Raw genomic sequence first — 14,367 nt, forward strand, 5'->3', positions numbered from 1 at the left:
TATAATTTCAGGTATTTTCTGGCTGAAATTGAGGGACTTGAGCAAAAATCAGATTCAGAGGTTGAAGAAGGACTGCTGATGCTGTTGGATTCTGACCTCCCTGTACTCAAAGTGGATTTTCTGGAGCTACAGAACTCAAAATGGTGCGCTTCCAATTGCGTTGGAAATTAGACATCCAGGGCTTTCCAGCAATGTATAATAGTCCATACTTTGCCCAAGTTTAGACGACACAAACTGGAGTTCAACGCCAGTTCTCAGCTCAATTCTGGCGTCCAGCGCCAGAAACAAGTTGCAAAGTGGAGTTCAACGCCCAAACTGGCACAAAAGCTGGCGTTCAACTCCAAGAAGGACCTCTACACGTGCAACATTCAAGCTCAGCCCAAGCACACACCAAGTGGGCCCCGGAAGTGGATTTATGCATCAATTACTTACTTCTGTAAACTCTAGTAACTAGTTTATTATAAATATGACTTTTTACTATTGTATTAGACATCTTTTGAACCATCTTTGGATCTTGGAATCTTTTGATCATTTTTAGATCTCTAGACCTCCATGGGAGGCTGGCCACTCGGCCATGCCTACCCTCTATTCACTTATGTATTTTCAACGGTAGAGTTTCTACACTCCATAGATTAAGGTGTGGAGCTCTGCTGTTCTTCAAAGATTAATGCAAAGTACTACTGTTTTTCTATTCAATTCAACTTATTCCGCTTCTAAGATATTCATTCGATCTTCAACCTGAATGTGATGAACGTGACAATCATCATCATTCCCTATGAACGCGTGCCTGACAACCACTTCCATTCTACCTTCGACTGAATGAGTATCTCTTAGATCTCTTAATCAGAATCTTCGTGGTGTAAGCTAGAATGATGGTGGCATTCAAGAGAATCCGGAAAGTCTAAACCTTGTCTGTGGTATTTCGAGTAGGATTCAATGATTGAATGACTGTGACGAGCTTCAAACTCGCGAGTGCTGGGCGTAGTGACAGACGCAAAAGGAGGGTGAATCCTATTCCAGCATGATCGGGAACCTCAGATGATTAGCCGTGCCGTGACAGGGCATCTTGGACCATTTTCACAAGAGGAGGGGATGTAGCCACTGACAACGGTGATGCCCTTGCATAAAGCCAGCCATAGAAAGGAGTAAGACTGATTGGATGAAGACAGCAGGAAAGCAGAGATTCAGAGGAACAAATGCATCTCTATACGCTTATCTGAAATTCTCACCAAGGAATTACATAAGTATTTCTATCCTTCTTTTATTAATTAATTTCGAAAAACTCCATAACCATTTGATATCCGCCTGACTGAGATTTACAAGGTGACCATAGCTTGCTTCATACCAACAATCTCCGTGGGATTCGACCCTTACTCACGTAAGGTATTACTTGGACGACCCAGTGCACTTGCTGGTTAGTTGTGCGAAGTTGTGAACCATGGTATTGGCATCATGTTTTTGGCGCCATCACCAGGGAAAGAAAGAGCAATGAATTTTACATAATCAAAGTGTAATCACAATTTCTGCGCACCAAGTTTTTGGCGCCGTTGCCAGGGATTGTTCGAGTTTGGACAACTGACGGTTCATCTTGTTGCTCAGATTGGGTAACTTTCTTTTCGTTTTCTTTTCAAAAAGTTTTCAAAAATTTTTCAAAAATCTTTCAAAATTTTCTCCTTTGTTTTCGAAAAAAAAATTTTAAAATAAAAATATTTTCAAAAATTTTATAATTTTATTCAAAATTTTTTAGAATGAATTCTAGTGTTTCATGAAGCATGTGAAGCCTGGCTGGCTGTAAAGCCATGTCTAAATTCATTTGGACTGAGGCTTCCAATTTGTTATCAAGAGCAAGCTAGTTGGTGCTAATCCACCTACTACTGTTCATGATCTACTTGTTACATGCTAAAGCTTGGCTGGCTATTATGCCATGCCTGACCCTTTGATTGGAGCTTTAGACTAAAGAGCATAAGATTCCTGGAATTCATATTAAAAATTTTGGAATCCTTATTTTTGTTTTTCAAAATGATTTTCGAAAAATTAAAAGAAAATATAAAACAATTAGAAAATCATAAAAATAAAAAATATTTTTGTGTTTCTTGTTTGAGTCTTGAGTCATGTTATAAGTTTGGTGTCAATTGCATATTCATCTTGCATTTTTCAAAAATTCATGCATTCATAGTGTTCTTCATGATCTTCAAGTTGTTCTTGGTAAGTCTTCTTGTTTGATCTTTGCAATTGCATGTTTTGCATCTTTTCTTGTTTTTCATATGCATTCCTGAATTCTTTATGTCTAAGCATTAAAGAATTCTAAGTTTGGTGTCTTGCATGTTTTCTTTGCATTAAAAATTTTTCAAAAATGTGTTCTTGATGTTCATCATGATCTTCATAGTGTTCTTGGTGTTCATCTTGACATTCATAGCATTCTTGCATGCATTCATTGTTTTGATCCATAACTTTCATGCATTGCATCATTTTTCTTGTTTTTCTCTCTCATCATAAAAATTCAAAAATAAAAAAAATATATATCTTTCCATTTTTCTCTCATAAATTTCGAAAATTAGATTTGACTTTTTCAAAAAATTTTTAAAATCTAGTTGTTTTCATGAGTCAAATCAAATTTTCAATTTAAAAATCTTATCTTTTTCAAAATCTTTTTCAAAAATCAAATCTTTTTCATTTTTCTTAGTTATTTTCGAAAATTATAAAAATGTTTTTCAAAAATGTTTTTCTTAATTTTATCTCATAATTTTCGAAAATGACATCATCAATTAATGTTTTGATTCAAAAATTTCAAGTTTGTTACTTGCTTGTTAAGAAAGATTCAAACTTTGAGTTCTAGAATCATATCTTGTGATTTCTTGTGAATCAAGTCATTAATTGTGATTTTTAAAAATCAAATCTTTTTCAAAAACTAATTTCAATCATATCTTTTCAAAAATATCTTCTTATCTTATCTTTTTTTTTAAAAAAAAATTGATTTCAAAATATCTTTTCTAACTTCCTAACTTCTTATCTTCTCAAAATTGATTTTCAAAATTTGTTTCAACTAACTAACTAAATTTTTGTTTGTTTCTTATCTTTTTCAAAACCACCTAACTAACTCTCTCTCTCTAATTTTCGAAAATATCTCCCTCTTTTTCAAAAATTCTTTTTTAATTAATTAATTATTTTAACTTTTGATTTTAAACTTTTCAAAAAATTACTAACCTTTTTCAAAAACTATTTTCGAAAATCACTAACTCTTTTTCAAAAATAATTTTCGAAAATCCTTCTCCCTCATCTTATTCTATTTATTTATTCACCTACTAACATCTCTTCCTCACATCACTCACCAAATTCGAACCCCCTCTTCTATCTGTGTTCGAATTTTTTTTTCTTCTTCTTCTTTTTCTACTAACAATAAGGAACCTCTTTACTGTGACATAGATGATTCCTCTTCTTTTCTTTTTCTCTTCTCTTTCTTATGAGCAGGGACAGAGAAAAAGGCATTCTTGTTGAAACTGATCCAGAACCTGAAAGAACTCTGAAGAGAAAACTAAGAGAAGCTAAATTACAACAATCCAGAGACAACCTTATTGAAAATTTCGAACAAGTAAAGGAGATGGCAGCCGAACCCAACAACAATAATGCAAGGAGGATGCTTGGTGACTTTACTGCACCTAATTCCAATTTAGATGGAAGAAGCATCTCCATTCCTGCTATTGGAGCAAACAATTTTGAGCTGAAACCTCAGCTAATTTCTCTGATGCAGCAGAACTGCAAGTTTCATAGACTTCCATCTGAAGATCCTTTTCAGTTCTTAACTGAATTCTTGCAGATCTGTGATACTGTTAAGACTAATAGAGTAGATCCTGAAGTCTACAGGCTCATGCTTTTCCCTTTTGCTGTAAGAGACAGAGCTAGAGTGTGGTTGGACTCTCAACCCAGAGATAGCCTGAACTCTTGGGATAAGCTGGTCACGGCTTTCTTAGCCAAGTTCTTTCCTCGTCAAAAGCTGAGCAAGCTTAGAGTAGATGTTCAGACCTTCAGACAGAAGGAAGGTGAATCCCTCTATGAAGCTTGGGAAAGATACAAGCAGCTGACCAAAAAGTGCCCTTCTGACATGCTTTCAGAATGGACCATCCTGGATATATTCTATGATAGTTTATTTGAGCTATCAAAGATGTCATTGGACACTTCTGCAGGTGGATCCATTCACCTAAAGAAAATGCCTGCAGAAGCCCAAGAACTCATTGACATGGTTGCTAATAACCAGTTCATGTACACTTCTGAGAGGAATCCTGTGAGTAATGGGATGCCTCAGAAGAAGGGAGTTCTTGAAGTTGATACTCTGAATGCCATATTGGCTCAGAACAAAATATTGACTCAGCAAGTCAATATGATTTCTCAGAGTCTGAATGGAATGCAAGCTGCATCCAAAAGTACTCAAGAGGCTTCTTATGAAGAAGGAGCTTATGATCCTGAGAACCCTGCAATAGCAGAGGTAAATTACATGGGTGAACCATATGGAAACACCTATAATCCATCATGGAGAAATCATCCAAATCTCTCATGGAAGGATCAAAGGCCTCAACAAGGCTTTAATAATGGTGGAAGAAACAGGTTTAACAATAATAAACCTTTTCCATCATCCACTCAGCAACAAATAGAGAACTCTGAACAAAATACCTCTAATTTAGCAAACTTAGTCTCTGATCTATCCAAGGCCACTGTAAGTTTCATGAATGAAACAAGGTCTTCCATTAGAAATTTGGAAGCACAAGTGGGCCAGCTGAGTAAAAGGATCACTGAAATCCCTCCTAGTACTCTCCCAAGCAATACAGAAGAGAATCCAAAAGGAGAGTGCAAGGCCATTGACATAAGCACCATGGCCGAACCTGTAAGGGAAGGAGAGGACGTGAATCCCAAGGAGGAAGACCTCCTGGGACGTCCAGTGATCAATAAGGAGCTTCCCTCTGAGGAACCAAAGGACTCTGAGGCTCATCTAGAGACCATAGAGATTCCATTGAACCTCCTTATGCCATTCATGAGCTCTGATGAGTATTCCTCTTCTGAAGAGAATGAGGATGTTACTGAAGAGCAAGCTGCCAAGTTCCTTGGTGCAATCATGAAGCTAAATGCCAAATTATTTGGTATTGAGACTTGGGAAGATGAACCTCCCTTGTTCACCAATGAACTAAGTGATCTGGATCAACTGACATTGCCTTAGAAGAAACAGGATCCTAGAAAGTTCATAATACCTTGTACCATAGGCACCATGATCTTTAAGGCTCTGTGTGACCTTGGTTCAGGGATAAACCTCATGCCCCTCTCTGTAATAGAGAAATTGGGAATTTATGGGGTGCAAGCTGCTAAAATCTCATTAGAAATGGCAGACAATTCAAGAAAAGAGGCTTATGGACAAGTAGAGGACGTGTTAGTAAAGGTGAAGGCCTTTACATCCCTGCTAATTTCATAGTCCTAGACACTGGAAAGGAAGAGGATGAATCCATCATCCTAGGAAGACCTTTCCTAGCCACAGCAAGAGCTGTGATTGATGTGGACAGAGGAGAATTGATCCTTCAATTAAATAAGGACAACCTTGTGTTTACAACTCAAGGATCTCTCTCTGCATCCATGGAGAGGAAGCATAAAAAGCTTCTCTCAAAGCAGAGTCAAACAAAGCCCCCACAGTCAAACTCTAAGTTTGGTGTTGGGAGGCCACAACCAAATTCTAAGTTTGGTGTCAAACCCCCATATCCAAACTCTAAGTTTGGTGTTGGGAGGTCTCAACAAAGCTCTGCACATCTGTGAGGCTCCATGAGAGCCCACTGTCAAGCTATTGACATTAAAGAAGCACTTATTGGGAGGCAACCCAATTTTTATTTATCTAACTATATTTTTCTTAGTTATATATCTTTATAGGTTCATGATCATGTGGAGTCACAAAATAAAAATAAAAATTGAAAACGGAATCAAAAACAGCAGAAGAAAAATCACACCCTGGAGGAAGACCTTACTGGCGTTTAAACGCCAGTAAGAAGCATGTTTTGGGCGTTCAACGCCAGAACAGAGCATGGTTCTGGCGCTGAATGCCAGAAATGGGCAGCATCTGGGCGTTTGAACGCCAAAAATGCACCCTGGAGGAGAGCTGGCGCTGAACGCCCAGAACAAGCATGGTTCTGGCGTTCAACGCCAGAAATAGGCTACAAATGGGCGTTCAATGCCCAGAACAAGCACCAACCTGGCGCTGAACGCCAAGAGTTGTGTGCAAGGGCATTTTACATGCCTAATTTGGTGCAAGGTTGTAAATCCTTGAACACCTCAGGATCTGTGGACCCACAGGATCACCTCAGGATTTGTGGACCCACAGGATCCCTACCTACCTCCACTCACTTCTTCTCACTCCTCTTTCACACAATCCCATAAACACTCTTCACCTACCTTCAAAATTCAAAATCAATTTCCCACCCAAACCCACCCTAAATGGCCGAACCTTCACCCCCTCCCTTCCCTATATATAGCCCTCCATTCTTCCTCATTTTCCCACAACACAACCCTCTCTTCTCTTCTTGGCCGAAACACAACCCATTCTCCCTCTCCTCCATTTCTTCTTCTTCTTCATCTATTCTTTCTTCTCTTGCTCGAGGGCGAGCAAAATTTTAAGTTTGGTGTGGTAAAAGTGGTGCACGAATTGTGAATTACACTTTTCACAACTCGTACCACTAACCAGCAAGTGCACTGGGTCGTCCAAGTAATACCTTACGTGAGTAAGGGTCGAATCCCACGGAGATTGTTGGTTTGAAACAATCTATGGTTACCTTGTAAATCTTAGTCAGGAAGTCAATTATGTTTATCAGTTGAATTGTGAATAAACAGGAGAGCATGAATTAAAAGTTACTTGTTATGCAGTAATGGAGAATATGTTGGAGTTTTGGAGATGCCTTGTCTTCTGAATCTCTGCTTTCCTCTGTCTTCTGATTCACGCACGCACGTCCTCCTATGGCAAGCTGTGTGTAGGTGGATCACCGTTGTCAATGGTTACCATCCATCCTTCCAGTGAAAAGATTCCAAGTGCGCTGTCACCGCACGGCTAATCATCTGCAGGTTCTCAGTCATACCGGAATAGGATCTGTTATCCTTTTGCGTCTGTCACTACGCCCAGCACTCGTGAGTTTGAAGTTCGTCACAGCCATCCAATCCCAGAATCCTACTCGGAATACCACAGACAATGTTTAGACTTTCTGGATTCTCATGAATGCCGCCATCAGTTCTAGCTTATACCACGAAGATTCTGATTAAGGAATCTAAGAGATATTCATTCAATCGGATATAGAACGGAAGTGGTTGTCAGGCACACGTTCATGGTTTAAGGAAGGTGATGAGTGTCACAGATCATCACCTTCATCACAGTTAAGCACGAATGAACATCTTAGATAGGAACAAGCGTGTTTGAGTGGAAAACAGAAATACTTGCATTAATTTATCGAGACACAGCAGAGCTCCTCACCCCCCAACAATGGAGTTTAGAGACTCATGCCATCAAAGAGTACAAAGTTCAGATCTAAAATGTCATGAGATACAAAATAAGTCTCTAAAAGTTGTTTAAATACTAAACTAGTAGCCTAGGTTTACAGAAAATGAGTAAACTATAGCAGATGGTATAGAGATCCACTTCTGGGGCCCACTTGGTGTGTGCTGGGGCTGAGACTTAAGCAATTCACGTGCATAAGGCCATTTTGGGCGTTCAACGCCAGGTTTGGATCCATTTCTGGCGTTGAACTCCAACTTTTAATCCTTTTCTGGCGCTGGACACCAGAATTGGGCAGAAAACTGGCGTTGAACGCCAGTTTACATCATTTATCCTTGAGCAAAGTATAGACTATTATATATTTCTGGAAATCCCTGGATGTCTACTTTCCAACGCAATTGGAAGCATGCCATTTCGAGTTCTTTAGCTCCAGAAAATCCATTTTGAGTGCAGGGAGGTCAGAATCCAACAGCATCAGCAGTCCTTTTTCAGCCTGAATCAGATTTTTGCTCAGCTCCCTCAATTTCAACCAGAAAAATACCTGAAATTACAGAAAAACACAAAACTCATAGTAAAGTCCAGAAATATAAATTTTTCCTAAAAACTAATGAAAATAAACTAAAAACTAACTAAAACATACTAAAAGCTATATGAAATTAACCCCAAAAAGCGTATAAAATATCCGCTCATCACAACACCAAACTTAAACTGTTGCTTGTCCTCAAGCAACTAGACAAATAAAATAGAAGACTAATAGGTTGAGAAGCAATAATATCTCAGAGTTTTTGAGTGAAGCTCAGATTCTAATTAGATGAGCGGGACTAGTAGCTTTTTGCTTCCGAACAGTTTTGGCATCTCACTTTATCCATTGAAGCTCAGAGTGATTGGCATCTATGGGAACTTAGAATTCAGATAGTGTTATTGATTCTCCTATTTCACTATGATGATTCTTGAACACAGCTATTTCATGAGTCTTGGCCGTGGCCCTAAGCACTTTGTTTTCCAGTATTACCACCGGATACATAAATGCCACAGACACATAATTGGGTGAACCTTTTAGATTGTGACTCAGCTTTGCTAAAGTTCCCAATTAGAGGTGTCCAGAGTTCTTAAGCACACTCTTCTTTTTGCTTTGGACCTTGACTTTAACCGCTCAGTCTCAAGTTTTCACTTGACACCTTCACGCCACAAGCACATGGTTAGGGACAGCTTGGTTTAGCCGCTTAGGCCAGGATTTTATTCCCTTAGGCCCTCCTATCCACTGATGCTCAAAGCCTTGGGATCCTTTTTATTACCCTTGCCTTTTGGTTTTAAGGGTTATTGGCTTTTTCTGCTTGCTTTTTTTTTCTTTTTTTTTCTTTTTTTCTGCAAGCCTTGTTCTTTGCTGCTTTTTCTTGCTTCAAGAGTCATTTTTTTTATTTTTCAGATTGTCAATAACAGGTCTCATGTTCATCATTCTTTCAAGAGCCAACATATTTAACAGTCTTAAACAACAAATTCAAAAGACATATGCACTGTTCAAGCATTCATTCAGAAGACAGAAAGTATTGCCACCACATGTTACTAATTAGAATTTTTCTTATTAAAAACTCGAAATTTTATTGCCTCTTATTCAAAAGATCTACTATTTTATTCATGTTTGCTGATGATGAGAAAAATAGACTATAACTTAATTGGGGATAAAATCAAAATAGACACTAATTACTACTAATGATCATGTAATGAAGACACAAACATAGATAAGCACTTAACATAGAGAAAATGAAAAACAGAGCAAGTAAGAACAAGGAATGAGTCCACCTTAGTGATGATGGCATTTCCTTCTTGAGGAACCAATGATGTTCTTAAGCTCTTTTATGTCTCTTCCTTGCCTTTGTGGCTTGATTCCTAGTGATTTTTGGTATTTCTATCCTCAGTTGCTTCCAATAATTATGTGGAGGGAAGTGCATCCCCTGAGGTATCTCAGGGATCTCTTGATTTGCAGCCACATGTTCTACCACTGAGCTATAGATCCTTCACATAATTGTTTTACCACACCAAACTTATAATGTTGCTCGCCCTCGAGCAAAAGAAGAAGGAATAGATGAAGAAGAAGATGTGGAAAAAAAAACTAAGATTATGAGGAGGGAAGGTGGGGATCCTGTGGGGTCCACAGATCTTGAAATGATCCTGTGAGGTCCACAGATCTTGAGGTGTCAAGGAATTTACATCCCTGCACCAATTTAGGCATGCAAAATGCCCTTGCACACAACTCTGGGCGTTCAGCGCCAGGTTGGTGCCCATTTTGGGCGTTCAACGCCCATTTACTAGCCATTTCTGGCGTTGAACGCCAGAACCATGCTTGTTCTGGGTGTTCAGCGCCAGGATGTTGCCCATTTTGGGCGTTCAGTGCCAGAACCATGCTCTGTTCTGGCGTTGAACGCCAGACAGGTGCTTCCTCCAGGGTGTGATTTTTCTTCTGCTGTTTTTTATTCCATTTTCAATTTTTAATATTTATTTTGTGACTCCACATGATCATGAACCTAATAAAACATGAAAAACCATGAAAATAAATAAAAATTGGGTTGCCTCCCAACAAGCGCTTCTTTAATGTCCTTAGCTGGACCTTGCTGAGCTTTTAATCTAGCTTCAACCTTGAGCACTCTTGCTCGACATTTCCTTCAAGATAGTGCTTGATTCTCTGTCCATTAACAATGAACTTCTTGTCAGAGTCAATATCTTGAAGCTCTACATAACCATATGGTGATACGCTTGTAATCACGTATGATCCCCTCCACCGGGATTTCAATTTCCCGGGGAATAGCCTGAGTCTAGAGTTGAACAGCAGAACCTTCTGTCCTAGTTCAAAGATTCTAGATGACAGCTTTCTGTCATGCCACATTTTTTATTTCTCTTTATAAAGCTTAGAATTTTCGAAAGCTGTGAATCTGAATTCCTCTAACTCATTTAGCTGGAGCAATCTTTTTTCTCCTGCTAATTTGGCATCAAAGTTTAGGAATCTGGTTGCCCAGTAGGCTTTATGTTCCAGTTCCACGGGCAGGTGACATGCCTTACCATACACAAGTTGGTATGGAGAGGTCCCTATAGGGGTCTTGAATGCTGTTCTGTAAGCCCACAGAGCATCATCCAAGCTCCGTGCCCAATCCTTTCTACGGGTACTTACTGTCCGTTCTAGGATTCTCTTTAATTCTCTGTTAGAGACTTTAACTTGCCCATTAGTTTGTGGATGATATGGAGTGGCCACTTTATGGTGAATTCCATACCGAACCATGGCAGAGTAAAGCTGTTTATTACAGAAGTGAGTGCCCCCATCACTAATTAGTACTCTAGGGACACCAAACCTGCTAAAGATATGTTTCTGGAGGAACTTCAGCACTGTTTTAGTATCATTGTTGGGTGTGGCAATGGCCTCAACCCATTTTGATACATAGTCAACTGCCACCAGAATATAAGTGTTTGAGTATGATGGTGGGAAAGGTCCCATGAAGTCAATTCCCCATACGTCAAACAACTCAATCTCCAAGATTTCTTGTTGAGGCATGGCGTAACCATGAGGCAGATTACCAGCTCTTTGGCAACTGTCACAGTTACGTACGAACTCTCGGGAGTCTCTATAGAGTGTGGGCCAATAGAAGCCACATTGGAGGACCTTGGTGGCTGTTCGCTCACCTCCAAAATGGCCTCCATATTGAGATCCATGGCAGTGCCATAGGATCCTCTGTGCTTCTTTAGGCACACACCTACGGATTATTCCGTCTGCACATCTCTTAAAGAGATAAGGTTCATCCCACAAGTAGTACTTTGCATCAGTGATTAATTTCTTCTTTTGTATACTGTTGTACTCCTTGGGTATGAACCTTGCAGCTTTATAGTTTGCAATATCGGCAAACCATGGGGTTTCCTGAATGGCGAATAAATGCTCATCCGGAAAAGTTTCAGAGATCTCAAGAGAGGGGAGGGGCGTCCCTTCTACTGGCTCTATCCAGGACAGATGATCAGCCACTTGGTTTTCTGTCCCTTTTCTGTCTCTTATTTCTATATCAAACTCTTGCAGAAGCAACACCCATCTGATAAGCCTGGGTTTTGAATCCTGCTTTGTGAGTAGATATTTAAGAGCAGCATGGTCAGTATACACAATCACTTTTGATCCTACTAGGTATGATCTGAACTTGTCAATGGCATAAACCACTACAAGTAATTCCTTTTCTGTGGTTGTGTAATTTTTCTGAGCATCATTTAAAACGCGACTAGCATAATAAATGACGTGCAGAAGCTTGTCATGCCTCTGTCCCAGTACTGCACCAATGGCATGATCACTGGCATCACACATTAGCTCAAATGGTAATGTCCAGTCTGGTGCAGAAATGACTGGTGCTGTGACCAGCTTAGCTTTCAGCATTTCAAACGCCTACAGACACCCTGTGTCAAACACAAATGGCGTGTCAGCAGCTAGCAGATTGCTTAGAGGTTTTGCGATTTCTGAAAAATCCTTTATAAACCTCCTATAGAATCCTGTATGCCCCAGAAAGCTTCTGATCGCCTTAACATTGGCAGGTGGTGGTAATTTTTCAATTACCTCTATTTTTGCTTGATCCACCTCTATTCCCTTGTTTGAGATTTTATGCCCAAGGACAATCCCCTCAGTCACCATGAAGTGACATTTTTCCCAGTTTAAAACTAGGTTGGTCTCTTGGCATCTTTTCAGAACAAGTTTCAGGTGATCCAGACAGGAGCTAAATGAGTCTCCATATACTGAGAAGTCATCCATGAAGACTTCCAGAAATTTTTCCACCATATCAGAGAAAATCGAGAGCATGCATCTCTGGAAGGTTGCAGGTGCATTACACAACCCAAATGGCATCCTTCTATAAGCAAACACTCCAGATGGACATGTGAATGCTGTTTTCTCTTGATCCTGGAAATCTACTGCAATCTGGTTATAGCCTGAGTAGCCATCCAGAAAACAGTAATAATCATGACCTGCCAGTCTTTCTAGCATCTGGTCTATGAATGGTAAAGGAAAATGATCCTTTCTGGTGGCTGTATTGAGCCTTCTGTAGTCAATACACATGCGCCACCCTGTAACTGTTCTCGTAGGAACTAGTTCATTCTTTTCATTATAAATCACTGTCATGCCTCCTTTTTTTGGGACGACTTGGACAGGGCTCACCCAGGGGCTATCAGAAATAGGATAAATAATCCCAGCCTCTAGTAATTTGGTGACCTCTTTCTGCACCACTTCCTTCATGGCTGGATTTAGCCGCCTCTGTGGTTGAACCACTGGTTTGGCATTATCCTCCAATAGGATTTTGTGCATGCATCTAGCTGGGCTTATGCCCTTAAGGTCACCTATGGACCACCCAAGAGCTGTCTTGTGTGTCCTTAGCACTTGAATAAGTGCTTCCTCTTCCTGTGAATTTAAAGCAGAGCTTATGATCACTGGAAAAGTATCACCTTCTCCCAGAAATGCATATTTCAAGGATGGTGGTAATGGCTTGAGCTCGGGTTTAGGAGGTTTTTCCTCTTCCAGAAGAAATTTCAGAGGCTCTTTCATGTCCTCTGAGTCCTCCAAATCAGGCTAAACATCTTTAAAGATATGTTCCAACTCTGATTCGAGACTCTCAGCCATGTTGATCTCTTCTACCAAAGAGTCAATAAGATCAACTTTCATGCAGTCTGTTGATGTGTCTGGATGCTACATGGCTTTGACAGCGTTCAACTTGAACTCATCATCATTGACTCTCAGGGTTATTTCCCCCTGTTGGACGCCAATGAGGGATCGTCCAGTTGCTAGGAAGGGTCTTCCTAGAATGAGAGTAGCACTCTTGTGCTCCTCCATTTCCAGCATAACAAAGTCAGTGGGAAAGGCGAATGGCCCAACCCTGACAATCATGTCTTCAATCACGCCTGATGGGTATTTAGTGGAGCCATCAGCAAGTTGGAGACATATCCGGGTCGGTTTAACTTCGTCAGTTAAGCCAAGCTTTCTGATAGTGGATGCAGGTATTAAGTTGATGCTTGCCCCAAGATCGCATAAGGTTGTCTTGGTGCAATTACCTTCTAATATGCATGGTATCAGAAAACTCCCAGGGTCTTTAAGCTTTTCAGGAAAGCTCTTCAGAATGACTGCACTGCATTCTTTAGTGAGGAGAACTCTTTCTGTTTCTCTCCAATCCTTTTTATGACTCAAGATCTCTTTCATGAACTTGGCATAAGAAGGTATTTGCTCGAGTGCTTCTGCAAATGGAATCTTTATTTCAAGAGTCCTGAGATAATCTGCAAAGCGAGCAAATTAATTATCCTGTTCCTCTTTCCGGAGTTTTTGAGGATAAGGTATCTTGGCTTTATATTCCTCAACCGTAGTTGCTGCAGGTTTATTGCCTACAGAAGTGGTTGAAGAAGCCTTTTTAGAGGGGTTGTTATCAGCATTTGTGTGTGTCTGATCCCTCACTGGCAATTGAGTGCCAGAGTTAGAAACTACAGTGACGTTAGACGCCAACTCCTTATCTGTTCCTGGCGTCTGAACGCCAGAATTGTGCCCATTTTGGGCGTTCAGCGCCAGATCTTGCCCAGTTTGGGCGTTCAACGCCAGATCCTTGCCCATTTATGGCGTTGAACGCCAGTTTTGCCTTGTTTCTGGCGTTGAACGCCAGTTTTGGGCATGGTCTGGGCGTTCAGCGCCAGCCTTCCACCAATTTTCTGGCGTTTTAGTGCCAGAATTATTTTTCCCTGGGCTCTTACTATCCTCAGGTGAATTTTGGGTGGTTTGCTCATTCCTTAGCTTTTTGCTGCCTTGAGGTGGGGTATTTAATGTTTTCCCACTTCTTAATTGAACTGCTTGGCATTCTTCTGTTATTTGT

General features: G+C 40.1%; 1 non-coding gene across 1 annotated transcript; it reads right to left on the reverse strand.

The window, feature by feature from the left end:
- Nucleotides 1-3,997: 3,997 nt before the first annotated feature.
- LOC112761257 (small nucleolar RNA R71) lies at nucleotides 3,998-4,105 on the reverse strand. Its single transcript, XR_003181661.1, has one exon. It is a non-coding gene; the product is annotated as a small nucleolar RNA R71 (small nucleolar RNA).
- Between the last annotated feature and the right edge of the window lie 10,262 nt (nucleotides 4,106-14,367).

This window comes from Arachis hypogaea, chromosome 16 (assembly GCF_003086295.3).
Source record: "Arachis hypogaea cultivar Tifrunner chromosome 16, arahy.Tifrunner.gnm2.J5K5, whole genome shotgun sequence".
Classification (NCBI taxonomy): domain Eukaryota; kingdom Viridiplantae; phylum Streptophyta; class Magnoliopsida; order Fabales; family Fabaceae; genus Arachis; species Arachis hypogaea.